General features: G+C 43.7%; 1 protein-coding gene across 1 annotated transcript in view; it reads left to right on the top strand.

Moving 5' to 3' along the window:
* Nucleotides 1-8350: 8350 nt before the first annotated feature.
* The window catches only part of LOC104335584 (alpha-2,8-sialyltransferase 8E), a 73094-nt gene continuing 54270 nt past the window's right edge, over nucleotides 8351-27174 (top strand). The window contains exon 1 of the mRNA XM_009941328.2: nucleotides 8351-8413. The gene's annotated coding sequence lies outside the window, so the exon portion shown is untranslated. The remainder of the gene's footprint in view (nucleotides 8414-27174) is intronic.

Here is a 27174-nt window from a genome sequence, read left to right as displayed (position 1 = left end):
TGGGTCTAACAGACCCTGAGCAGGAATCAGGTCTGTTTTCCCCCACCCCCCGGCTCGCTGGAAAATGGGACAGTCACTGAGAAAAGGAGCAAAGGCTCCATTAAAGAATTTTTTACAGTGAAGTTTGAAAGAACAAAGTCTTGCAGTTTAAAATCCCTGAGGAAATCATTACTTGGAAATCAGTGCATACAGCTTGAAATGCTCTAAAACTTACAGAGACTATCTTAGAAGCAGCTGCTATACCTCTGTCCTTATCTCAAAAGCAAGGACAGAGCAGCAGTCTGTTGAAATTTAACCCTACATACGATGAAATTCCTACCGAACATGAGAAGTGCGGGAAGTAAATCTGCCAGAACCTGACGATCCTTTGAATCCAGAGAAATGGGAAGTGGGGTGTAAAAATCCGACATCCCGAAAGTGCACAACAGGGTCTCTCGACAGCAATTGGCGTACCCGACCTGAGATCAAAACGAGGTGAATTCCAACATAAAACTGCACAGTCCCTCAGACGCTGTACAGCCGCCGCGCCAGCAGTCACCGCATCGAACGGGTCAGCAAACCTTACACCTGGTGGGGCACATGACTCCCCCCGGGCAACCGGCGGCACGGTTCTCCCCCCACCCCCACCCCCCTTTCCCCCCCCCCCCCCCTTCCCTCGATCCCAGTGCGCCGGCCCGTCCCGGCCAGCCCAGAAGCGGCGCGGCGAGAACCATCTTTCTGACATTCAAGGACTTGGTTACAAAAAATGTATACAATTCAATTACTGCAGTAGAATTCCTTGTGAACAAACAGCTGGACTTTATTATCTTTCCAAGGTTCAGATGGTCTACCTAGATGATGTTATTCACTCTGCTGAAAGGTGAAAATATTGACTTTACAGCTGAAGATTTGTCCCCTCTATTTACTTTGTCAAAAAGGACTCAGATTTATTATTTTCCTGAAGGACAATGCCAAAAGCAAAAACTGTTTTACAAAAGATTTCAGATAGAATTGCAATTGCCTTTACCTTCAGAATTAATGTCGAATTGCCAACAAATTTGTATATCATTTATGAAGGTTTTGTTTTACAGCCTTACCCTCTTTTCGATCAGTGGTGTGTTAACATGCAGAAGTTGAAGACTCTGGAATGAATCTTTTTGTCTCATACGCCCATGAAAACATTGACTTCAAAGGTACACATCATGGTGTCCTTAATAGCACAAGGTTGGAATCACTGTCAGCAAGTTGATACTATTTGCCTGCTGCTGGCTAAAGATGACTTTGTGGCTTTAAACAGTGAATCCTTATCACTGCAAGCCGCTCTAGCTGATTATTTAAATAACATACGTTATACCCTTCCACAACATAAGCTGTTACATTCCCTCTCTCAAATTTCATTGCAGCCAAAACACCGATGTGTTTCTGTTCCTATTAAAGGAGCACGAACAGTGTTTCGGAAACAAACAAATTCATCAGATTAGCAATCATCTATTTTAGTCGTTGAAGGATCCACACAAATTTTTAAGCTATCAGCGGCCTTGCACGTTTTTTGAATTGTTTTCGACTGAACCACTCAATGTTGTCACAGATTCTGCATATGTTGTGAATATTGTTCAACGCATTGCAGATGCAATTGCTATTGAAATTAGAAAATCGTGTACGTGTATATTTTATAATGCATATATAGTTACATACTACTCTACTAAAACCAATAACTGAAGAAAAAGTTGTAGCAGATCAATTGACAATGGCAGCAGTACTGCCACACAGTTTTAAGCAAGCCCGATTATCTCATGACTTCTTTCATCAAAATGCTTCTTCCTTGCATAAACAATTTGCTTTGCCCCAGGGGCAAGCCACAAAAAATGTTCATGCATGCCCTGACTGTCAATGTATTACACCCGTACCATCGTGTGCAGGAGGGAACCCTCGTGGTTTACGAGCTGATGAGTTGTGGCAAAGTGATGTTACACATATATCAACATTTGGTCGACTGCATTGTGTACATGTTAATGTGGATACTTTCTCAGGATTTCTGGTAGCCACGGCACATACGGGAGAAAAGGAACGTTTCACGGACAATTTCTGTTTTCCTACAGGACTGGAGTATACAACATGTTACAGGTATACAACATTCTTCTACTGCACAAGCCATTGTCGAAAGTGTCCACGGGACCCTCAAAGCTATGCTAAATAAACAAAAAAGGGGGAATCCTATGGGCAGTGTTACCCCACAGGAACAGTTAATGTACTTAATTTTTAAAATCGTTCTGATGATCAATTATTTACAACAGCAGCTGACTGTCAATTCGGGATGGTCCCTCCATTTGTGGTTCGACCAAAAGCATGGTATAAAGAATTTGGGGAATCACAATGGACAAGTCCTATAGAACTAATAATGTGGGGAAGAGGGTATGCGTGTGTTCTTCTTTCAACAGGCCCTCGATGGTTACCAGCAAAATATGTGAAGCTATATCATGAGCTGAAGGAACGTAACGCAGAATCCGATGCCAGAGGTGACCACGCTCACTCTCAGGGAGCAACCTCTGACATGGAAGCAGAAGAGATCCAGTCTGGATGATCCTATTACACAGGAAACACTGAAAAAACTGCAGCAAACGCAAGTACTCTGATGACTGCAGTGGGTGCACCACCCACACCAATTAATACATTCCTTGCATATTTGGCAATTATCTCCCACAACAGCTTTTGTATAATGAAGCAATCTTGGAGAACACGGTATACGCGATTTTAGAACTGCGTCTGCACAAGAGCAAAGGTCAACTAGCAGACACCGTGAGGAAAAGTATAAACCTTCACCTGAGGGCTCCCGACGACTGCCCAGAGGTGCCAATATGCATGTACAAAAGACATATATACATATATATATAAAAAAAAAAAAAAAAAAAGGGCGGGGGGGAGAAATGGAGAATGAGAAGTACTTTGCAGAAATGTAATGATTATGTATGTTAACATGGCATAAATATCTAATAGGAGTGTCTTTTCGGTACACACATTTGAGTAGAACTATTCCCTGTGCGTTCAGTACTGCAGTAAAGAATGCCTGCTTTCTAGAACTCCAGCATTAAGTTTTAGGAAGTTAATTATTTTGCTGCTTTCTAGTAATAGATTTTGGGTACCCAGGTAGGACGCTGCTCTTGAACATCAATGGTCCGAGGGATTGCAGGACCTCCAGCCGGCACCGAGGGATTCTCGGGGAGAACCTCTGATCACTGGACCAAAAAGTTCTGAGCGTGAACCATTAATAAGGCAAAGGCATTCTTCCAGTATTGTTTCTTGTTGCCTATTTGTTAGTCATAGTAAAAGCTTCACAGCATTGAGCTATATCCCTGACGAGAAGGGAAAGTGTCCTTTCTAATCCTGAATTGAAAAGAGAGTACTCTTCCTGAAACTGAAGCTTGGGAATTTGTCTGTTAAATGTTGAATATTATTGTAAGTCCTGTCTTTGCAATATTTGGATTTATGCTAAAAACTTGGTGTGCCTGTGTGTGTGTGTGGTCGCGACCATGAACGTGTGATTTTATGTTACCGTGTTTGTATTTCTGTGATCTGATGGATTTATTTGGTTTCTGTGATCTAATGGATTTGTCTGGACTAAGTAACTGTTTTGTGTCTTTTGGTTTGGTAAGTTCTGCAGGTATTGACTATTTCTGGTTGTTGACTTTAGATTGTTGTATTTGGACTCTGATTTATCAAAACTTCGGAACCATTTGATGCAGCAGGGAATAGATGTGGTGATGTTTGCAGCTTTATGCTTTTATGTACATTAATTTTAGCCTATATAGTTAATGAGTCATAGTTCTAGATACATTGATCTTAACCTAGGTGATTAATATGGATAGCCAATACTAAATGTTATGGATGTTTGTATATATGATAAGTATACCTATGACCCAAGTGCAAATTTACTGAGCTCATATTATTGATACACTGCTATTTCGATGCCTGACGTGGTGAGATGCATTCCCTCCCATTGACAATAATGATATGTTGTGGTCAAGCAGTACTTTAGTCCCACCATCCACACAGGAAGAAAATTGGATACAAGTAAATCCAGCAAGAAAATTGAATACAAGTAAATCAATCTACACCCATATGCTAGGTAACAGATTTACCATCAGTATGTATCATTCTCAAGTTAATTTAATCTTTCTTTACATCCAGCAGGTTATGGTATGCACTTCACATCTCTATGTCTTCAACTAGCATTTGTGTTCTTATACTGTTAGTATTGTAGTTTGTGTGGGCCTCAGAAAGAGTGGTAGCAAGCTGAAGACCAAAATTATGTCAGCTCTCATCATCATCAACAACCTCATCAACTATACCTGGCTTGCTCAAAAAAAAACAAAAAGGGGGAATTGTGGAGTCCTGGCTGGACGAGAGGGGACATAGTTTGGTGCTGTTGAGCAACCCAGGCTTGACAACGGAGATAGACCTTGAAAGTAGCGAACACGGAACACTGCTACAGAAGTAGATTGGTGAACACGGAACGCTGGGCAGAGAAGCAAGCCAGTGTTACCACAAAAGTCTTGCAATCCCTGCTAGAAGATCAGAGTAGTCTACGACATGCAGTATTGCAAAATAGAGCCGCAATTGATTTTTTACTGCTGGCCCAGGGACATGGTTATGAGGATTTCGAAGGCATGTGCTGTATGAACTTGTCCGATCATAGTAAGTCCATCCACAAGCAATTACAATGGCTCGAACAGCACGCCAATCAAATACAACAAAGCCAGGGTTTTTTTGATGGATTTCTCACCTCGCTCTTTGGTAATCTGCCCGCTTGGCTTAACGGTTTAATTATAGAAATTTTGCGCATATGTATCGTGTTACTTGCTGTTGGAATTATAATATGTATTTGCTTTAGCTGTCTTAAAAAGGCTCTCTCCAAGATGACAAAGCAAACCTGGCTTGCTCAAAAAACAAAAAGGGGGAATTGTGGAGTCCTGGCTGGACGAGAGGGGACATAGCTTGGTGCGTTGAGCAACCCAGGTTCCGATCCGGAAGTGAGCCTTGGGAGCGGCTGACACGGAACCCTGTTGGGAAGGCAGAGCGATGAGCTCGGGACACTGGAGCAGGGGGAACGTCACCGTTTCCTGCCACGCTGTCACTTCCTTCCTGCCACGTTGTTGTTTCCTGCCACAGTACTGTTTTCACTTCGAGATGCAGCTCTGCACCAATCACAACGAGTTGCAGTAGTTTTGCCTATATATGGGTTGGGGTTTTAACCATTCAGATGCTGTAATAGTTTTGCTATATAAACCTTGTTTTGCTGACTAATAAAGGTGTACGATCATACTCATATTGGGGTCACATCGTTACAACGGATCCGTAACCCACGCCTACAGTAGTTCGGTTTGTTTCAGTATCATCTTTCAGTATCAGGACAGTGTACAATACAGTTTCTGAGTGAGGCTGTTGCTTGGGGCTTCTGAGGAAAAAGGCATAAATCTCGGGCACTTAGCAATTTTGAAATAAGAAGCCCATTCAGGGAAGTTTGTAATCATAAGCAGTTTGATGTCTGGCTTCTATTCTGAAGCTGGAGGGGGGTTTATGTCTCCTGAAAATACACAATTATTATCTCTAGAGCTGCTATCTCTAATGTAACTGTGGGTATTTGCATTGTCCAATCCTTTTTAAAAATCCTGTTAGGCTTTTGACCTCTGTGATTTCTGTCTGCACGAAATCCCTTAGAGCAAAATTAACCCCTTACAAAGTTCCCTGCACATGCACCACTGAGCATATTTCTATACCACAGGCTTTCGGCATTGTGGTGTCCAAACAGTTAGCAAGCTGAAGCTGTGTTTGCCAGCGTGGCTGAACTGTAAGCTGCCAGCTTTGCAGTGTGGTTGTAGTGCGGCTGTAAGTAACAGGGCTGAAATACTGAGCTGCTCACTATGCTCCTAAAACTAGCTTTGCCTCTATCTTTCTTCTTCCTTTTCTTGCCTTGCCTTTCCTTTCCTTGCCTTGCCTGTTGCCCTCAGAAGCTGGAAACGCAGAGTACAAATAAACTCACGCACAGTAGACGCAAAATAAAGATTGCAGATTCTGTTGTAAAGTGGAGTCCGAGTTGTGCTTCCAGGCAGCGACTTGTGAGCATTACCCAGTGTGACTCAGCAGTGGCACGCAGAGCATTCATCAGGTTGTTTGTCTGCCCTGCTGCAGTGCCCTTACTGACACTTGTATATACTGGTTGAACGAACTGGGTATCATCATCATTGCTGTGTCCTAGGCAAAATACTTGTGGCAACATCATTTTGCTTTCCCAGCAAGAGTATTCCTTATTAGCACTCTCAATCTTCTGAGTTTTTAATTCTGTTGTGTTTTGTATTTTAATGTTTTTCTCTGTGGTCAGGGTACTGCTCCACAACCAGAGCAAAAGAAGGTAGCGAGGTTTTCTAATGGTAACAGTGGATGTTGCTGTTGATAACAATATCGCTTGGAAGCAGTGGGATCTCATCTTGTCCTCCCTCATCAGCACGAGTTCTCTTCATTAGCCTGTGCACGCACCTTTACAGCACTTTTAACATGGATGTCTCTTAATCTGCTTTGCTGCTTTGAGGGATGTCTCGTTGTGAATAGTCACTCTTGAGATACTTAGTCTGAATTTGCCATTTATCCTTGATCCTCCAGATCTGATGAAGACATTGTTCTCCCTTTCCTTTTTGCTACCTTTCCTGTGGAAGGAAACGGAATTCTAAAAATTGAGAAATGTCACTGTAATGAGTTTATAATCCCTTCTGCCCATCTCCTGCTGGCCTACTGTTATCTGATGGTGGTGATGGTGGTAAATAAAGGATGAAGTTGTATTTCTATAAGTGTAAACTCTGTAATGAGTAAAAGCACATATATAGCAAACCTTCACAATTCATAATTCTGATAAAAGCCAACTCTTTCATGCGGAGTTTTGAGAAACATTCCCATAAACTGTAGGGATCTGAGGTGAGTTTATTGTGGGGCCTTGGGTGCTGGGAGCTGAGCTCCTTATGACCACTGACTCTTCTCCATTGAGCGTGTACTTGGGTGGCAGAGAAACATTTTATCCCTCCTGTTCCCTTTTCTCTCAGGGAAACCCACAAATGTATCTGGCTTGGGAGTTCCAGTCTGCAAAGGGGAAAGCTGGAGTATGGTGCAGTCATGAATTTTACGGTGTTAGAGTTCAGATTTAGTGGTGGTGTATTTTAAACTGAGTTGCTCAGAGCTTGAGGAAAGCATGTTCTAAGTGTCATGTAAACTGAGAGGTTATGACAGAATTACAGAGATCACAAATTGTTCCAGAAACGGAGAAGTCCTGCAGTGTAACTTCTTGCCCATTATCTTATCTGTGAGTGTATCTAACCAAGCTTGCACATTTATCCAGCTTTAAAACTTCAAATCTCACTTGAGGTGTAAAATGCGAGGGAGAGTTGATAAGGCAGGGAGCTTGCTCCAGATGTCATCAGCAATCTGTTGTTATTGTTCAATCTTACTGGGGATCTACCTGGAGGCTTTTAGTAGGAGAGGAAACCTCCTTTGTGCTGTGTGTTAACTGAACAGTAGCAGGCAGTCCTGGCCTTAATTAGCTATTAATGTAATAGCCCAGGTTCTTCAAATTTTAACCTGTTTTGTGTTACCACTATACTCATGTGAGTGGCCCTGAACAGGTCAGTGTTTGAGTCAAGTTACTTATGAGACAGTTTTCAGGATTAACCTGTAGATTCAATGTTTAACTTGAAATTGTGCAGGGAAGAAGTCTTCTGCACCCTGTTTTGCTTTTCAGAAGTTGTACCGATAAGTTGCATTGATTTAGAATTTTAGATTTAGAATCTTCTTCACATTTTAAGAGAAAGAAACCTCTTCAAAGACAGTCTAAATGCTTCTTTTAGATACAAAAATAAAGCTTGACAGTAGAAATGCTCCTTAGAGAAGTTTTATTGACTCCAGGGGATTTCAGTGCCACTGAAGCAACTGAAAGAGCTGTTTCCAGCAAAGGCAGGGTTTTAGCTCAAGAAAGATGCTTTCCCCAACACAAGCAGCTGTTTCTTGTCACATATGAGAGAAAAGCTGCAAAGGAAATAGGACCTAAATTACGGAGTGAATAGAACTGCTGCTTCCCTGCAAACATCCCTTACAAAGTCTGGAGCGTAGGAAGGTTTTCCAGCTCGTGATGCAAGAGCCAAGGCAGGGGGTGGGTTTCGTGGGCTGGGCTGAAATTTGACATGAGGAGGAAATTGAAGCCCAGCATTGGTGGAAGCTGTCTGTGATGCAGAGGTGAAGGCTGGATCTGGCTCGATGCTTAGGGGAGGTGAAAGAGGGGGACAGCCTGCGATTCAAAGAGCGAAAGAAGCAGGAGTCCATGGGTGGCAGTGGAGGAGAAACAGAGAGAAAGGGGCAAGCTGGCGTAATAGAAGGGCAGCCACAGCACTTGTAGAAGGTAAATAAGTAATCAATCACAGTAAAATAAGGGATTGGAATTTGATTGGAAAACGTCTGGTTGCTGCTGCTCTCCTGATCTGGCTGGATTTCTTGCAGCTGGATGTGCTGTTCTCTCCCTAGCACATTTCTAATACATTTGTGCAAACCTTTACAGGAAATCTAGATCCACAGGGATCTGCATTAATCTAAAAGCTTTGTTAAAAACCGTGAATCAACTCCAAACACAAAATAATTAGTTTTCAAATGGTGATTTTTTTGAAAGTAAAATACATTTGTGTGGAAGAAAATGAGAGTTCAGAGACGGGCATGGCACATCTGTAAAATGCATGCGTATTCTGGGAGGGGGGGGGTTTGCAAACTTCAGATCGCTTACAGTTAGCTGCTGAACTTCATGTGTGCTTTAAATTGTTTCCCTTAGATGTGTTAGCAAGCTGTTAAAACCTGCACTGAACATGACTGCGAAAGAATCTTGCAGTATTTAACTAACTCTAATAATAGTTTCATATGCTGAGAGAATGATGTGGAATTACGCAAGTAGGAGATCAAGAAGGATCATAATGGAAACTGACTGTGTGATGAAGTGTAAACAAATCAGAAGTCAAATTAAGTCCTATTAAATCTGACTCAGGTATGATTTGCCTCAACTTGACTTCTCGGGGGTTGCAGGGTTTTTTTTCCTGTGCTACCTAAGTAGTATTTGAGCATTGTGTGGATGCTGCCAAGTTAATCAAACAAATACTTATATGAACACAAGCAGGAGTTTTAGGGATGAGTGATCCGGGCATTTGCTGAGACTGCAAGTCATACGGGACCCCATTAAACTAAATAACAGAGTAGATCGTCCAGTGTGGGGATGGGAATGGGAGAAGAAAGGAACATGTATTTTAGCATCTGACCCTACGAATGTCACATTGGCTCTGCCCTTGAAAAAAGAGATTTAAGATCTTATTTCCTGTTTCCAAGTAAATCTCTTATCTAGGATCTGGTATCCACTACCCACCAACACATTGAGAAATTGCAATAATCAATCTTTCCATCACATGCAGGGGAGGCTGCTAGCAGCACTGCACCTTGCTGACATTACACGCTCTAATTACATGCAAGGTTTTTAAGAGTGCTGAAACATCATAGAAAACAGAAAAAGATAAAAGACAAGATTTCAAAAAATGATGGACCAGGATTTCCAAGATAAACTCCAACAGAGAAAATGCAGCTTCTTTCCTTTTGTTCTTGTTTTGTGGGCAAAGAACACTTAGCTATTCCTGCAGGAATGCAGAAACCACAAACACAGGCTGCAGTGGTTGCAATTAATTGCTCTACAGAGGGATGATGCATCACCCATGTCCTACTACAGCTTTGCTTTGAAGAACTAAATGACTCTCCAGCCACGCGTTCAGCCCTCTGCTCTGCACTGTTTTGCACCGCATCTCTGGGCAGAAGGCCAGGATGCTTATGTATGTAAATAACTTCTTGAAAGACTTTTTCACAGGTGTATTAGAAGGAGGTGTTTGATGGAGTAATTAGATGTAGTGTTTTAAATTAACAATAACCAAACAACTTGATTTTTGCTCAAAAATGATCCAAATTTTGTAATGGACAGGGCCAAAATAAGCTTGGATTTGGATCAATGTACAGAAGAACCTAAACTTGATTCTAGAATAATTCTAAGATTTCTAAAGCACTTGAATATGTGAACGCATCGTGGTTTTGACAGACTGCAACTGTTTTTCACTAAGGTATTTAAAGACTACAGGTATTTTTGACCACCAGTGTTGGTTTCCTCCAGACCTAAATTCTTATGGGTTGTGCAAAGAAAACATCTGCTTTTGCAGAGTGATTTTATTTGTGGCTGTTATTCTATTTACTGTAATATGAACTTATTTTTAGAAGTCCACTTCATATTCAGGCACAGGTATGTATTTCTAAAGTATTGAAAACCAGCAGTGTTTTCCTGTCAGGAAAAGTGAGAAAATGGGGGTAGTCTGTATTTGCATTTACGTAGCATCTTCTTTCAAAGGATATAGAAGCACTTTGAAAACAGGGAGTTGCCCAAGATCCAGGGAATTTTCAGTAAAAGGTTGTGTGATATTTGCAGATCTGTCACCGACTACACTGAAGGAAAGACAGACCAACAAGGAGAGGTGGGGGAGTTGCTCTATATGTGAGGGAGCAACTGGAATGCATTGAGCTTGGCCCGGGGGCAAATGAGGAACGAGTTGAAAGCTTGTGGGTTAGAATTAAGGGACAGGCTCACAAGGGTGACATTACGGTGGGTGTATACTACAGGCCACCTGACCAGGAGGAGGAGGTTGATGAGGCCGCCTACAGGCAGCTGCAAGCATCCTCACAGTCACAGGCCCTGGTTCTCATGGGGGACTTCAACCACCCTGACATCAGCTGGGAAGACCATACAGCTAGGCAGGTGCAATCCAGGAGGTTCCTACAGAGCATCGATGATAACTTTCTGATGCAAGTGGTGGAGGAACCAACAAGGAAAGGCGCGCTGCTGGACCTTGTGTTAACAAACAAGGAGGGACTGGTGGAGGATGTGAAGGTTGGAGGTAGACTCGGCTGCAGTGACCATGAAATGGTCGAGTTCAGGATCCTGCGTGGAGGAAGCAGGGCGATAAGCAGGATCAAAACCCTGGACCTCAGGAGGGCTAACTTTGCCCTCTTCAAGGAGCTACTGGGAGGAATCCCGTGGGCCAGGGCTCTCGAAGGCAGGGGGGTCCATGAGTGCTGGTCGCTCTTTAAACAACACTTCTTCCATGCACAGGAGCAATGCATCCCCCTGAGAAAGAAATTGAGCAAAGGAGGCAGGAGACCTGCATGGTTAAACAAGGAGCTTCTAGCAGAGATCAGGCAGAAGAGAAAGGTCCATGGAATGTGGAAAGAGGGGCAGGCCACTTGGGAAGAGTACAGAAACGTGGTGAGAGCATGCAGGGATGCGACGAGGAAGGCCAAGGCTCACCTGGAATTGAAGCTGGCAAGGGATGTCAAAAACAACAAGAAGGGCTTCTTCAACTACATCAGCAGCAAAAGGAAGGCTAGGGACAACGTGGGGCCGCTGCTGAATGAGGCGGGTGTCCTGGTGACGGAGGATGCGGAGAATGCAGAGCTAATGAATGCCTTCTTTGCTTCAGTCTTCAGTGCTAAGACTGGCCCTCAGGAATCCCAGGCCCCGGAGGTAAGAGAAGAAGCCTACAGAGAGGACGACTTTCCCTTGGTCGAGGAGGACTGTGTGAGGGATCGCTTAAGTGATCTGGATGTCCACAAATCCATGGGCCCCGATGGAATGCACCCACGAGTGCTGAGGGAGCTGGCGGATGTCATTGCTGAGCCACTCTCCATCATCTTTGAGAGGTCCTGGAGGACAGGAGAGGTGCCTGAGGACTGGAGAAAGGCCAATGTCACTCCAATCTTCAAAAAGGGCAAGAAGGAGGACCCAGGGAACTACAGGCCAGTCAGCCTCACCTCCATCCCGGGAAAGGTGATGGAGCAGCTTATCCTGGAGGCCATCATGAAGCAAGTGGAAGAAAAGAAGGTTATCAGGAGTAGTCAGCATGGATTCACCAAGGGGAAATCATGCCTGACCAATCTGATAGCTTTCTACGATGACATAACTAGATGAAGGGAGAGCCCTGGATGTTATCTACCTTGACTTCAGCAAGGCTTTCGACACAGTCTCCCATGATATCCTCCTAGGGAAGCTGAGGAAGTGTGGGCTGGATGAGTGGTCGCTGAAGTGGATAGAGAACTGGCTGAATGGCAGAACTCAGAGGGTTGTCATCAGCGGCGCTGAGTCTAGTTGGAGGCTGGTGACAAGTGGTGTCCCCCAGGGGTCAGTACTGGGCCCAGTCTTGTTTAACTTCTTCATCAACGACCTGGATGAAGAGTTGGAATGTACCCTCAGCAAGTTTGCTGACGACACCAAACTGGGAGGTGTGGTAGATACACCAGAAGGCTGTGCTGCCATTCAGCGTGACCTGGATAGGCTGGAAAGCTGGGCAGAGAGGAACCTGATGAGGTTCAACAAGGGCAAGTGTAGGGTCCTGCACCTGGGGAGGAACAACCTCATGCACCAGTACAGGCTTGGGGTGGACCTGCTGGAGAGCAGCTCTGCGGAGAGGGACCTAGGTGTGCTGGTGGACGACAGGTTAACCATGAGCCAGCAGTGTGCCCTGGCTGCCAAGAAAGCCAATGGGATCCTGGGGTGCATCAAGAAGAGTGTGGCCAGCAGGACGAGGGAGGTTCTCCTTCCCCTCTACACTGCCCTAGTGAGGCCTCATCTGGAGTACTGTGTCCAGTTCTGGGCTCCCCAGTTCAAGAAGGATGAAGAGCTACTGGAGAGAGTCCAGCGGAGGGCTACAAGGATGGTGAGGGGACTGGAACATCTCCCCTACGAGGAGAGGTTGAGGGAACTGGGCTTGTTCAGCCTGAAGAAGAGAAGGCTGCAAGGGGACCTTATAAATGCCTACAAATATCTGAAGGGTGGGTGTCAGGAGGATGGGGCCAAGCTCTTTTCAGTGGTGCCCAGTGACAGGAGAAGGGGCAATGGGCACAAACTGAGGCACAGGAAGTTCCATCTGAACATGAGGAAGAACTTCTTCCCTCTGAGGGTGACGGAGCACTGGAACAGGCTGCCCAGGGAGGTTGTGGAGTCTCCTTCTCTGGAGATATTCAAGACCCGCCTGGACAAGATCCTGTGCAGCCTACTGTAGGTGACCCTGCTTCGGCAGGGGGGTTGGACTAGATGACCCACAGAGGTCCCTTCCAACCCCTAGTATTCTGTGATTCTGTGATTCTGTAATGTGATGAGGGAGATGCAGCCAGGAATCTCTGACCTCCAGGATTTACATGGGAGAGGAAACCTGGAAGAATGGAAAATAATCTGTATCTCATTAAATAGTTCAGCTGTTCATTCCCTGACCCCCCCCAGCCATGATATTCTCTGGATGATACCTGGGGAGTGATGCACGAAGGAAGGGACAACCTTCAGTTGTTGCAAAGTTGCCAGATAGCTTTTAGAGCTCAGGTCTAACTGTCTAGAGCTTTGACAACTGGATCAGTAGAACTTTGGTACCATAGATAGTATTGGTAAATTGGTATTTAATTAGAATAACCCCTTTTTATTGAATTCTGGGAATGTCAGTTTGCTAATTTTACCTCTAGCTCCTTTTCAGACCAGCTTTTACTTGGAAAATATTTTTAAAATTGGGATATGGGAGGCTTATTAGGTCACTGAAAGTGACAGAGTAGCGAGGTAATCAGTAGTTCATCCCTGGGAAAGAGGGTGCCAGAGGAGGTGTTGCAGGTCAGGTGAATTGCTCTAATGGGACTCAGAGTCACAGACCAAGAAAATTACTTGTTATTGCATTTGCTCATCATCATCAGTTACAACCCTTCGTGTTTATTTATTAACCTCCCAACGATTCCACAAAGAATTAAGATGCATTTGCCTTCCGAAACTCTCAAGAGTGTGATTCTTACTATTTGGATATCAAGATATGAAAAAGATTGTTGTAAAATATTTAAATTTATTGCTTATAACTGTCATTACAGTCTCTGTTAGGAAAATTAGCTTTAAGTAGTACAATAGCTTACGAAAAATGTCACCGGGTCTCTCTGGATCTTACCAGCGAGGATGTAGACCCACTGAGGAGCTCTGAGTTTTGTTTTTCAAGAACAGAAGGAGAAGTGCAACCTCTGAAGTGAAATCTCACCCTACTGTGTTTGCCCTTTAGTGCTAAGTCAGATGAGCATCCTTCTGCATTGCGAGTTTAAAGAGTGATGGTATTTCTGCATTCTTCGCTGCTTTGTGTGCCTCTTGTTGGACCTATAACACTGGGCAAATCAGCAGTCCCAATTTATGAACTCAGTTATATATATATCACCTGATTCGAGATCTGAGAGGGAAATAGCTGTTGGCCTGTTTTTACTGGCAACGTGAGAACTGTGTGCTCAGTTATCAGTTCTGTTTTGCTGCTGCTTCTGTCAATATCCCATAAGTGATTTTATGTGTGAAAATTGTGCGTGATCATCTTTGTTGGAGGGACTGTATCTTCTATGTGATCCTGGCGAGCATTCAGTGTAGTTCCTGAACTGTTCTCTCCTCTTCCAAAGCAATTTCTTATTTTTCAATCCTATTTATTTTACAGTTAATTTTAAAATTTTATTACTTTTAATATTTCAATTCTGATATATTTTTCCATATCCTAGTCAGGCACTTGTATCTAGCAATATTCTTTCCTTGTTTGAGTCATGAAATTTATGACATTTTTAGAGTGCAAAATTCTCATTTGAAAAGAAAAGCAAGTATCATTCAGTTTTAGGAGTTGTCTATGTTTGTACTTATTGAAGTATAGATAACCATATATACATTAAGATACTCCAGTTCAAGGAATATCTGTTTTTTGGAAAGGAGACTACAACCAGTGGAATTTTCTTAGCATGGGCAGCTTCGTAGTCCTGCAGCTGAAATTGATATGCTTTCCAGTTAGCCAGCTAATAATAAAACTATCAGTTTCAAAGAGCAGATTCAAAGTATTGTAGAGATCTATCCCCTTCACACCTCAATAGGTCTATTTTGCAAGGAGTTTGTATTCTTTATGATGAAATAAAAAAATATTGCTACATTATATGTGGGAGTAGTCCACAGCTTTTAGTGTCCTATGCTCTGGAATTAAAAGTACATGAAAACCAGGAATGTTGTTTCTTGCAAAACACTTTGAGCTCAGCAGAGTTGGCATGGCTTCTACTGCTTTTCATCTAAACTTTTGACATCTCTTAAGGCTTAGGACAGGATGAGAGGTTTTATCAGTTAGGTAAGGAAATCCCACCTGCAGTGCTTTTCATTATCTGACCAAAAAAAATGGTTTCACTTAGGGGTGAAAGCAAATTGCTTGTGGTCCCACACCTCAAAACTTGTTAGGTTTTTCTAGGCCACATAGCAATTTATTTCTTATATGATTTTTTTTTCACTGTTGATTAATTTTTGACACCACTACATGGGTAGATAGAAAGGAAAGAAAATCTGTCTTGAGACAAATACCAAAGTTTTGTAGAATTTCAAAGAAAAAGTGGACTCCTGGGAGCGTTCATTCAAACGTTACAGGAGGCTGCTATGATAGACTGTGGAGTCTCCATCCTTGGAGATACTCAAAACTTCACTGGAGAAGGCCCTGAGCAAACTGTCACAATTTCAGAGCAGGCCTTGCGCTGAGTGGCGAGTTGGACTAGAGGACCTCCAGAAGTTCCTTCCATTGTGAATTAATCTGTGATTGTAAGAGTTTTGGGCACTATGAATGAGAGTTTAAATCCCAGCTTAGCCAAGGAATCTCATAGTTTGAGCTGAGTAGATGTGTCAACCTGATCTTAGTTCCCATTACATATTCAGAGAGTGCTTGGCCAGCGTTGATGCTCCCAGTCCGTCCTTCTGTGTTCACCATTCATTCCATAAAGCTTCTCCAACTTGATACCCCTCCTTTCTTTTGGGAGTTTTTAAGAGACGATGAAATTTTAAATGATGACATTTAAAATTAACTGATGACCTTTAGATGAAAGCATCCTGTTTTCTTGGTTTGTTTCCCCACCAATAACAACTAGTATGCTTTTTAAGAGAGGAAGCAAATTAAAACAAAGCTATAAGAAGGAAGGAAGGTGGTTTGGATGGGTGACAATGTCATCTGTACTTTGGGTTTAATCCATGTTAGGTGTTGTAGTTTTGGCTCTGCCACTTCGACCTTATGGGGTCTTGAGCAAGTCACTCGATATCTAGATCCCTTAACCTGCCCATGGCTTGGGGACGAAGCTTTCGACAGGCGAATCTGTGCTGTGGACATCCTGGCATGGGAGTTCCCTTACCAGAGGACTGAGGTCAGCCCAGCCACCAGGCTACAAAGACGGAGGAAGGCTGAGGTGAGCCCTGGCACATAGTGATGTAGAAGGCTGCAATGTATTTCCTATGGCCTTATAAATATATGTATATATATATATATATATATATGCGCTCTTCTGCATCGTTGTGTAAACTCATGGTGCTTCATTTTGGTATTGAGCAGGAATAAAAGTTGCTACAGAGGTGTCAAAAACAAGTAAATGAGGCCTTATTCACCTCTTGGTAATGGAATGAATCAGAGCTCTAGAACGTTAATAGGCATTTCTTCATCATCTTTGATGAGCTTTGAATCAAGCTGGGATTAATCTCATTTAGTTTTAGTTGTAAAGAAGCTAAATCTCTAGCCTAAGCTAGTAATTTAAGCACTTTCTGTAGTCACTGGGGAGAGAGAAGCAAACCCAAAGGCTGATTTGCCTGTCTGTCTACCTTAAAAAGCAATGATACGTTTCTGGAGATGCCTGTTTTCATCTGCCAGCTATAGCAGGAGTCTGTTGAACAGCTCTTCTAGAGATCTGTCATTGGGAGACCTAACATTCAATCAAATGAATTCTGCATTTTACACACCACACACATGTTCTGAGCAGGCCCGTAGCACGAGCCAGCACACGTTTCCTCCAGAAGGGAAGCTGGATTTAATTTTTTTGAAGTTTCAGTTCAGAAAAAGCACAATATATATCCTTAATTAGATGTGTATGTAATTATAGATATCAAGATTGAGCATTAATCAGACTTTTTATTTGTCACTTCTCATATAATATGGGTTTTTGTTTCTCTCTTTATGTACAATGTGACACCCAGAAAATTTAGTTTCTATTATTTGCATTAAACAGAACAAAGTCCCACAGGTAAAGCAGCCTAGTGCCTAAACTCTGGAAGTTGGACATGTGAAAAGAGGATATTTGGATCGTGAACTTTAGGAGCTGGGTACATGTTTATGCAATTTTTTTTTGTCAGAAGGTAGTCTGATAATCTGGTATATTATTTACAGCTAAGATATTTGAGTGAATGGACAGTGCATTATTCTTTTGTGTTAAGAATTATCCACGTAAAGAAAAAATAAAGCTTGTAGTTCTCCCTGATCTACATGTGGGACGTTCATTGGTTCCTCAGGAAACTGTTAAGGTAGGATTTGACGAGTACAAATGAGAAAATATGACAAAGCAGAGTTGGAGGCAGAATCTCTTCTAAAAGCCTCTGAGAGTGAGTAAGTAACCCTAAACATTAACTAGATTTGTAGTGGAGGTTGCCATTAGTGAATGAGGACCTAAGAATTGATCTGAAGAGTATGCAGGGTATTAAATGATACAAAGCAAAGTAATTTTAGAGCTGTGACATGGTGTTTTCTGCCTACATAATACTTTAATCCTCAGACCTACTATTCTAAAACCATCAGCTGTTTTTAATCAGGAATGCTTACAGTGGGGATTGAAATGGCCAGTTCACTCCTTTTTTACAGTCAAATTTTGCTCTCAGCTACGCTGCTGTCCTATGTTCTCATGGAGGCAGGATTCCGTACATCATTTGGATCTTCTTTTGACTGCAAGCCAAATAAAACATTGCGTTTGGCTCGCTTGCTGTACAAGCTGCTCTGGACAATCACTAGTCTGTTATAAAAAAATCCCAATTTTTAAGTATTTTAAAATGCATTTTGAATGTGTTTTTAAGAATCACAGAATGGTAGGGGTTTGAAGGGACCTCTGTGGGTCATCTAGTCCAACCCCCCTGCCAAAGCAGGGTCACCTACAGCAGGCTGCACAGGACCGCATCCAGGAGGGTCTTGAATATCTCCAGAGAAGGAGACTCCACAGTCTCCCTCTGGGCAGCCTGTTCCAGTGCTCCATCACCCTCAGAGTGAAGAAGTTCTTCCTCATGTTCAGATGGAACTTCCTGTGCCTCAGTTTGTGCCCATTGCCCCTTCTCCTGTCACTGGGCACCACTGAAAAGAGTCTGGCCCTGTCCTCCTGACACCCACCCTGAAGATATTTAAAGGCATTTATAAGGTCCCCTCTCAGACTTCTCCAGGCTAAACAAGCCCATAGGAGAGATGCTCCAGTCCCCTCCTCATCCTCGTAGCCCTCTGCTGGACTCTCTCCAGTAGCTCCTCATCTTTCTTGAACTGGGGAGCCCAAACACTGGATGCAGTACTCCAGATGGGGCCTCGCTAGGGCAGTGTAGAGGGGAAGAAGAACCTTCCTCATCCTGCTGGCCACACTCCTCTTAATGCACCCCAGGATGCCATTGGCCTTCTTTGCAACCAGGTCACACTGCTGGCTCATGGTCAGCTTGTCATCAACCAGGACACCCAGGTCCCTCTGCACAGAGCTGCTCTCCAGCAGGTCAGCCCCAAGCCTGTACTGATGCATGGGCTGTTCCTCCCCAGGTGCAGGACCCTGCACTTGCCCTTGCTGAACCTCATCAGGTTCCTCTCTGCCCAACTCTCCAGCCTGTCCAGGTCACGCTGAATGGCAGCACAGCCTTCTGGTGTATCCGCCACTCCTCCCAGTTTTGTGTCATCAGCAAACTTGAGCTGAGTCATTGTTCCTAACCTAGTCCTGTATTGGAGCTGTTCCATTGGATGGGGGATTTTTTTAGTCTAGCTGGTTCATGCCGTTTAGCTGGTGCCTCTGACTTCCAGGTCCCCTCCTCGCTTCTTATGCCTGCTCCCTCAGTGTGTTCCTTATGCAAGGCAGGAGGGATCATATGGGGCTTCTAGCTTAATCCCTTCTGGGGACAAACAGTGGTGCATATGCCAAGTGAGACAACTCCCTTATCGCTGTCTTTAGCTACAGGGAAGCTACATCTCTTTGCAAAGTAACCCTGCGGTGGTGCTCACCATCCATTCTGACTTGGATTAACTCTTTCCTTGAGGTAGTAAAGAGCTGCTGAAGTGTCGAGATAGGCAGGTTCCTGCCTCTCTTTTCCCCCTTTAGCTTTGCTCTGGTTTTGCTCTTTTTGCACACAATAGCTGACTCTCCTGATGTAGAGAAAGAGCTATTACCCTCTGACGTTAGAGCAACGCTCGAGCGATAGTTGAGGTCAATGGTTCTGGGTTGCTGTGTGAGGTCTTTTCAGATCAGGTAGTGAATGATGTGTCTTATTGTCTTTGCTGAGAAGGAATGAATCAAAAGTTGGCCACTGCATAACCACACTGACTAAAGGTCATCTTCCAAAGGCTGGACTGAAACACTCTTAAGCTCGATACAAACTCCTGGTGTCAAAAGTTTGCCCAGAGAAGTCTAGTCCTCTCTGTGCATGAATGATGTGAAGCACACTGCTGGCTGCCCTTTCTCCTTTGCTGGTACATCCCTCTCTGACCCATATTGAAAATCTCTGCTGCACACTGGCGTGCTGTGAACTCCCCGATGGATGTTGTGCTCTTCTCCATGTGCAGCGATGCCAGGTGGACACGCAGGAGCTGCAGTGCAGTAGAGCTTTGCAGTGGGTGGGGTTCATAATCAGATAGTTGTTCCAAAGGTTTTTAGTAATGGAAGTGTCATGGATGAATTTTTCATCCGCTCTCACTAGGTGGTACTTCATTTATCATCAGAGATCCTTGCTTTTCAAGAGCTTATTCCTTTTCAGTTCATAGCTGGAGACTTAAAAATAGAATTCACATCTCGTTAGTTTATTGTCATGTTGAGAACTCATTCTCTGAAACACATGGTCATTATTTTGCCTGAAACTTACACTGTAAAATATAGAAGAGTTTGTGTCCTTCAGAGTGACCTTAAATGGCAGTAGCACAAAGGAAATGATCAGATGCCATTAGCAGCCTTCTGCTGGATTAATAGCCAGCAAAATCTGGTGAAGATGCCTGGAGCTTTCTAGCATCACTGGTGTGATTTTGTACATAATTGCCCACAGGCAGCCACACAACATCCAGCTCAGCCACAGCGTCTCGCTGTCAGGCCTGTGCACCCACACGTTCCTCCCCACCAGCTTTCCAGCTAAGGCAAATTGAGGCCAAGCGTCCCTCTCAAGGTGAGTGAGGCAGGAGCACTCCTGCGGTTAAAATCCCCCATCTCTACGTGGCTTTTAGGCTTTTTGTCCTGCCCACATGTGTGACATTTCTTTATCCTTCTGCCTACTTGAACAGACTGGTTTTGTTGGAATATCGGCCTGTGCTGTGCAAAACCAGAGATGTAATATGATGTTGTCCAAAGATTTCAGCAGGGCTTGCTTGAGAATGCCACAAATCACTTATTCAGGCCATCATTTTGCAAGCACTTTCAGCTGACAAAAGCCAGCGCAGCTGCCAGAAGAGTCTGTCCTTCTCACCCCTTCATCTCCAGCTTCCCTGCTCATGCTTCCCATGTAGCATCCCCTCTCCTGTTATGTGGGAGTGTTTGTGTGCATGTGCAGTGAATCTGTACTGGGAAGCTGATCCACGTGAAAACTAACCTTTTAAATTCTTTTTCTGCTGGGTTTATTCTAAACTGGATTACCTCGCTGATAGTCACGACACATCCTAATGCTATGCAAGAGAAGGAGCAGTGCAATAGCAGACAGGTAGCTGAGAGCAGAACAGGTTTGCTTTTTCCGTGGGTAATACCAGCTTAGGCTAGGCTGTAGTACTTGTAATTGTAGAATCACAGAATGGTTTGGAGTGGAAGGAACCTTATAAATCATCCAGTTCCAACCCCCCTGCCCTGGGCAGGGATGCCTTCCACCAGACCAGGGTGCTCAAAGCCCCGTCCAACCCGGCCTTGAACACTGCCAGGGAGAGTGCAGCCACAGCTTCTCTGGGCAACCCGTGTCAGGGCCTCACCACCCTCACAATAAAGGATTTCTTCCTTAAATCTAATCTAAATCTCCCCTCTTTCAGTTTAAAGCCATTATCCCTTGTCCTATCTCTCCACGCCCTTGTCAAAAGTCCCTCTCCAGCTCTCTTGTAGGCCCCTTCAGGTACTGGAAGGCTGCTGTTAGGTCTCCCTGAAGCCTTCTCCAGGCTGAACATCCGCAGCTCTCCCAGCCTTTCCTCCCAGCAGAGGGGTTCCAGCCCTCGGATCATTGCTGGGGCCTCCTCTGGCCCCGCTCCACCAGCTCCAGTTCTGTCCTGTGCTGAGGGCTCCAGAGCTGGATGCAGGACTCCCGGGGGGGTCTCACCAGAGCGGAGTAGAGAGTAATACTACATCTTCGCGTTATCTTGTTATCTTCAGCCATTAAAAAACCATTCTGTCCTGGCACACCATGAACAGTTCCATAAAATAATTTAATCTGGAACAGCTAGTTGGAAATGTTTGAGAAACTGAGGTGGGTTTTTTTGTTGTTTTTTTTTTTTTTAGTTAGTATCTGTTAGATCAGATGCTGCACTCTTGTTAAGTAACTGTGCAGATGTAGGAGAGTCAACGAAAACCCTTTCTGTACCCAAAATGGTATAATTTAGTCTCTTCCAGAGTCAGAAGATGCCGTGTTGCCCCAGGGTAGCATGCAAGCAGTAACACAGTGCACAGACCAAGCTGTGGATGCAGAAAATGTGAGCGGAGGAGAAAAGGTCTTTTATAGCCTCCCCAGGCTGGGAGGCAGAGGTCAGAGAGGGGAAGGGAGCTGTTGTAATTTGGATGTTCAACTTGTCAGAATTTGTTTAGTGAAAAAACAGAAATGTTTCCCAAAGCTCCTTCTCTGGGCTTTGAGCACATCTGTTATATGTTCAGAAAAGGAGCTGAAATAACACAGAGGCAAAAAAGTTAACTCCCTAACATCAGACATGGAGAAGGAGCGATATACACTTCTGGCTATCAAATTCTAACTGTGAGGGGGGGAAACTTCACCCTCTAGCCCACCCCAAAATTGTTGGGAACAAAGAGGTTCCCAGCAGCGCGTTCAGGAGTTTGTTATCACAGATGCTCTGCAGAACAGGGTCTGGCCAGCTCCTGGGAATGCCTTATACCCAGCTCAGTGCCCGTTATACCGATGTAGCTCATCTTTAACATAAGCAGGATTTGCAGGGGGAAATGTAGATTTTCAGCAGCAATAGCCTGGTTGGGACCAACGAAGATCCAAATCATCTATCTTCCTTCTTACTTGTCACCAAACATCTGTGAAAGAGTGGAGCCCAAGCAAAATGAGTGAGGACGTGGGGTTTGAGGTACCGACAGAGCCTTTGACAAGGTCTGAAACAGGGATGGGAGCAGGGAAAACATGACAATGTCACTTTTAACCAAACAAAAACTCATCTGCACTAAAAAACATCTCCTAAAGAACACAATCTCTCTTCTGTGCTTGCTGTCAGTTGTACTTGATTAATCAGTTTTCTGTGGGGGTGTTTTCCTTCATTCCTAACAGCACATTTTTCATTAAGTGGTCTTAATCTTATTGCAGATAATTTGTCACCTGCAAGACCACGACTGCTTCAAAAAGTTGCAATATTTTGCCTTCAGAAACTAGTAACATTCTTGTTGGAAAGCCATAAATATCTTCTCAAGGCATCAGCCCCACAAAGGTATTTGTTCTTTTAAAAATAATGATTGTGTGTTTTCCTCCCCACAAAAAAGGGGGTTGAGAGTTCGTCTGGTTTTGATCCTGTGGAGTTGAGGGAAATTTTCCTGCTGGAATCTATTAGATAGTTTCAATCCAGGGAGCATTTATGTGCAATACACCTGTTTCCAATAGCTCCCCCACCTCCAAAAGACAGCTGCAGCAAATAGTGCTATTCACTCTGGGGAAAACACATTTTATAATAGTTTCCCATCCCCCAGCCAGACAGGATCAAGCTGAGGCAGCTGCAGTCCAGGTCCCATGAGAAAAACTGCAAAAAGTACAATTAAAATAATTAGTTAATGCCTTTTTTATCTGGCATGGTAACAAATAGGGAAAAAAGCTTGAAACAGCTATTCTGTATATCAGTCCAATATGATATTGGATGCTTCCTAGGATTGCTCTAAGCTTTCCCTAAGGCTTTAGAAAAGCTTGTGGGTGCTCAGCCAGTTGCTGGGTTAAGGATCTCTGTTACCAATGGTAATGGGGGTAGGTTAAAGTCACTTGCACAGTGGATTTTGCTGTGAAAACAACAACAAAAAAGTCAGTCTGAACTGATAATAAACTCATTTAGATTCTGCTTCCTCCCTTGGAAATCAAGATTGCCTCCCATTGATTTAAGCGTGTACTGGCTTAGGTTCTGATTAAGCAGAATTTGCCTGATGATTCAACTTTATAGGGGATGTACAAATGAAAAATACATGGCCAAATACATCCCTGGCACAACTCAGTGAAATCTGGCATTTACCCAATCGTTAGCTGCTTGTTGTTTGAGGGTTTCTCTGCTAACCTTCAAATGGTGCAGCAAATGAAGATGTATTTTGTAGGCATTTTAATGCGTTTTCCTGACGTGTTCATAGCAAACAAAGCAGCATACCGGGAACTGCAGCCCCAGTGAGCGATATTTGTTATTGCCATAGCAGGTGGTATTTAGTCTGCAGCCAAGTGAGATTACCAAAGGGTGAAATATAACCTAAAAACCAGGGCAGATTCTCTTAACAATCTTTAGCTTCCCTGATTTCACTCTCAGATTTCATCCGGGGCCCAAATTATGCAAACATGAGTATTTTTTTCACTTTACATTCCTGTCGCCGTTCCCTGCCATCCCTGTGGGGGAACCTAGAGGTTAGGCATCTTAGTGAAGGGCATGAAAATAAGGCAAATGTTGAATAATAAATGCTTCAGGTCATGCAAGCTGTTCCTATCCCCCACCTTCCTGACAGATGATTACAGAATAGCCTAGCTGAGGAAGTTCTGAGTGGCTCGCACAGTGATTCTGGGGTGTTAGTATGCGATCTGTGAAGCTGTCAATGCTCTTAGCCTTTGCATGGGCCATCAAAGGAGTTTTTGAATCTCAGTAAACACTTTGCCATGTGGCAGGGAGTTTCAAAAGCTATGTGCTATATAACTGGGCATTTCCTTTTAATAGTTTCAAATTATTTAATTTTTGTTACTTTTAAAATTCTTTCCGTTCTAGAAGAAATGGTATTTTAAACTATCTGATTTTCTTATATTGTGGAAATGTAATCCTCCCCCCTCTCCTTCACCCCACACCATTTTTGAATGTTACTGGGGGGGGGAAGAAATATCACGACTCCCAGGTTTGCCTTGTCTTCCTTTTCACTGTGAGAAGACGGTTAACAGTAGAAGTGGGAAGAAGGGTTGGTGAAGGGGAGCGCCAGTCATGTGGGCAGAACGCCAGCAGCAAAGCTGGCACATGTTGTTTCATTCACATGAAAGTATGTTTTATTCATTTGCTGACGATCATCTACAGTAGCTATGAGAGACAAAAAAGAGGACCAGAATATTACTGGAAATCAAGGTGAAATTCTGTAGCTTTGCCCCCCTTCAGTGGCAGGAGACTGGAGGAAATGCGAGTTTCTGTGACACTTTCACTGGGATTATTATAGGCATTTTCAGTGGATTAAATATTATGGGGGAAACATTCATAGCTCACTTCCTTATGTTATTTACTTGCCATTAACTTCAACTTGTTTTCATACTGTTTTCACACTTGGCCCTCTCACCAGTGTTTAGGCATCCACCATGCAGACACCTGCAACAGAACTGGTCATCCCAAGCTCCCCTTACAGTCAGGAAAGACAATGGCATTTTTAGGATGTAATTCATTTGACATATAGCTTAGAAATTGACTTTAGGATGAAAAGAACTGCTAGTCTCCGTGGAGTGTATTGGCTAAATCTCAGCTAACTGCATGGAGGGTTTTGGTAGGCTGTAGGCACATACATTTATGGTGGGAGTCAGGTACATCTATGTTTAGTGCTAGTAATACCCAGATTTCCTGGTTCCTATGAGCTGTGTATGATACTTGTCTGTCTTAACCAGATGATCCTGGGGCACATCGAGCAGTTCAGGATGGCAGCGCTTAGGGAACTGAATCCTGTGCCCAGCCAGGTGGATCCTGCTTTTGCAGTCCTCAGACTGACAAAGTCATATGTTAAAAGGCAGAAGAGGTTTTTTTGCCTTACGTGGTAAGAGGAAAGCGTACAGTTGTCCTTGTTACTCCTGCAATACACCTGCAAAGCCAAGAAATGCCATGATTGCTAGTTCAGGAACAAGGGAAGAGATGCTGAGGAGGGTAAAGATACTCATCTGCATGGCATATGGAGTGTAAGGTGAGGTGACTAAGCAGTAGATGACTCCACCGCACCGTGCAGAAATCACAGTTCAAGTGCTGGAAGGAGCCATGCTTTTGCAGAAGTACCATTTTGCCTTCCCAAGCCAGCTTGGAGGTCTCAGCACTGCAACGTAGCTCTGCCTGAAGTCACGAGGGAAGCCTGGTGACATGTGGAGCTGAGCCCAAACCTCCTCTTAATCAGCAAATGATCATTAGGGCTGTTGTCCTCCCTGGGATGAGGATAAGGATGAACTTGGCTTTTGGCCTGCTGTTAGGAAGTTTAGGGTTTTATGCTAAAAGAGGACTAGATAGTTCTGCAAAAAAGGCAAACTAGGGAATAGTTAGTGATTTTTTAATTGAATCTCTTACTTTTACTATTAATAACCTATTAAAACCAATGGGATATGAACACTTGGGGCTGATGTTTGAAGTCCGCTTGAATGGGTGTTGTTGAACTGGAACTTTTTTGTAGCTCTGTAACTTTTCACTAGCTGCTGGGAAGATAATACTTTTAACAGGAACGTGTAAGTTCTGGAGCATAGATGTGCCGTGATGGGAGAGCAGGGATAGCAAGGAAGGGCAACAGACATGAAATGCAGAGTTAATGGCTTTCCTGCGTATTTTAGGGAGGGGTGATGTGCTGGTTCCAGGTGGCAGCTGGTGAATTCAAGTATGTATTTAACATTCAGTACCAAGCTCTGCTCTATGTAGGGCAGGTCAGAGCTTGCGTGGATTTACCAGGTGTGTGACCCAGAGCAAGATATACATTCCTGTGAAGCTGGTGACCATCACATGCCACAGTACAATGTTTATTGTGAAAGCACTGTTTTTTGCAGTGCCAGCCAATTCCCCTGCTTCATCAACTGGAGGGAGCAATGCTGAGGAAAAATGTCTGCCCTTCCTTTGCTCAAAGCAGGTGGGTGCTATATGTATAGATCTGACCTACGACTTCCTTGGATCTCCAAGCCAAACCTGTAGTGGCAGCCAAGGCCAGGGGATAGGACACAAATATCAGCTGTCAGAGGGAAACTGATGACCATGCCATAGCTCTCTGCTATGCTGAAAGGCCTGAAGTTTTCTGTTGCTTTGTATTTGGTATGGTGCATTTTTCCAGTTGGCAAAAGTGAATGGAAAAACACTACCCAGTGCGGTGTGTGTGAGGGATGGCTCCAGGCCTGAAGAAGGAAAAGCAAGAGAAAGCGGAATCTCACAGGCAGTGAGACACTAGAAAGTTGTGAATTAAAAATGGGCAAGGGGCAGTCTTCATAGACCCTTTCAACCTTTCTTTTAATTTCCTTGTCTGTTAAACCTTAGAGCAAAAGTTTAATCAGATTCTTATGACACTGTGCAACAGTATAGCATATATCCTCCATAATCTCTCTTTGTCACAGTAAAAAAAATGGAGAATTTAGTGTGATTATTGCCCCTTTTATTAAGCAAATATTTCGTCTGTGATTCCAACGGAGGTGAACTCACAGCATTGTTCTTGTTTGCCAGCTGCTCTCATAGACTGCAAGGACCCACAAACAGTACTAGTTACGATTTTTATTATCACACGGGGAAGAACTTTCCTCATCAATTCGCCAACTTTTGGGCCTGTGAAACTTTCAGTGTGAATCTGGCACCATGGTTCATTTTCTGAAGCGCTGCATGGATTGCAAAAGAGGAATGCTGATTTGGCTGTTCTGTGTCATCCACATCCATGAAATGGGAACAAAATTCATGTCACAAAATGAAGATCCAAAAT

Source organism: Opisthocomus hoazin, chromosome W, assembly GCF_030867145.1.
Source record: "Opisthocomus hoazin isolate bOpiHoa1 chromosome W, bOpiHoa1.hap1, whole genome shotgun sequence".
Taxonomy (NCBI): Eukaryota; Metazoa; Chordata; class Aves; order Opisthocomiformes; family Opisthocomidae; genus Opisthocomus; species Opisthocomus hoazin.
The sequence above is the reverse complement of the archived record's forward strand: the minus strand, read 5'-3'. Positions and strand labels throughout refer to the sequence as shown.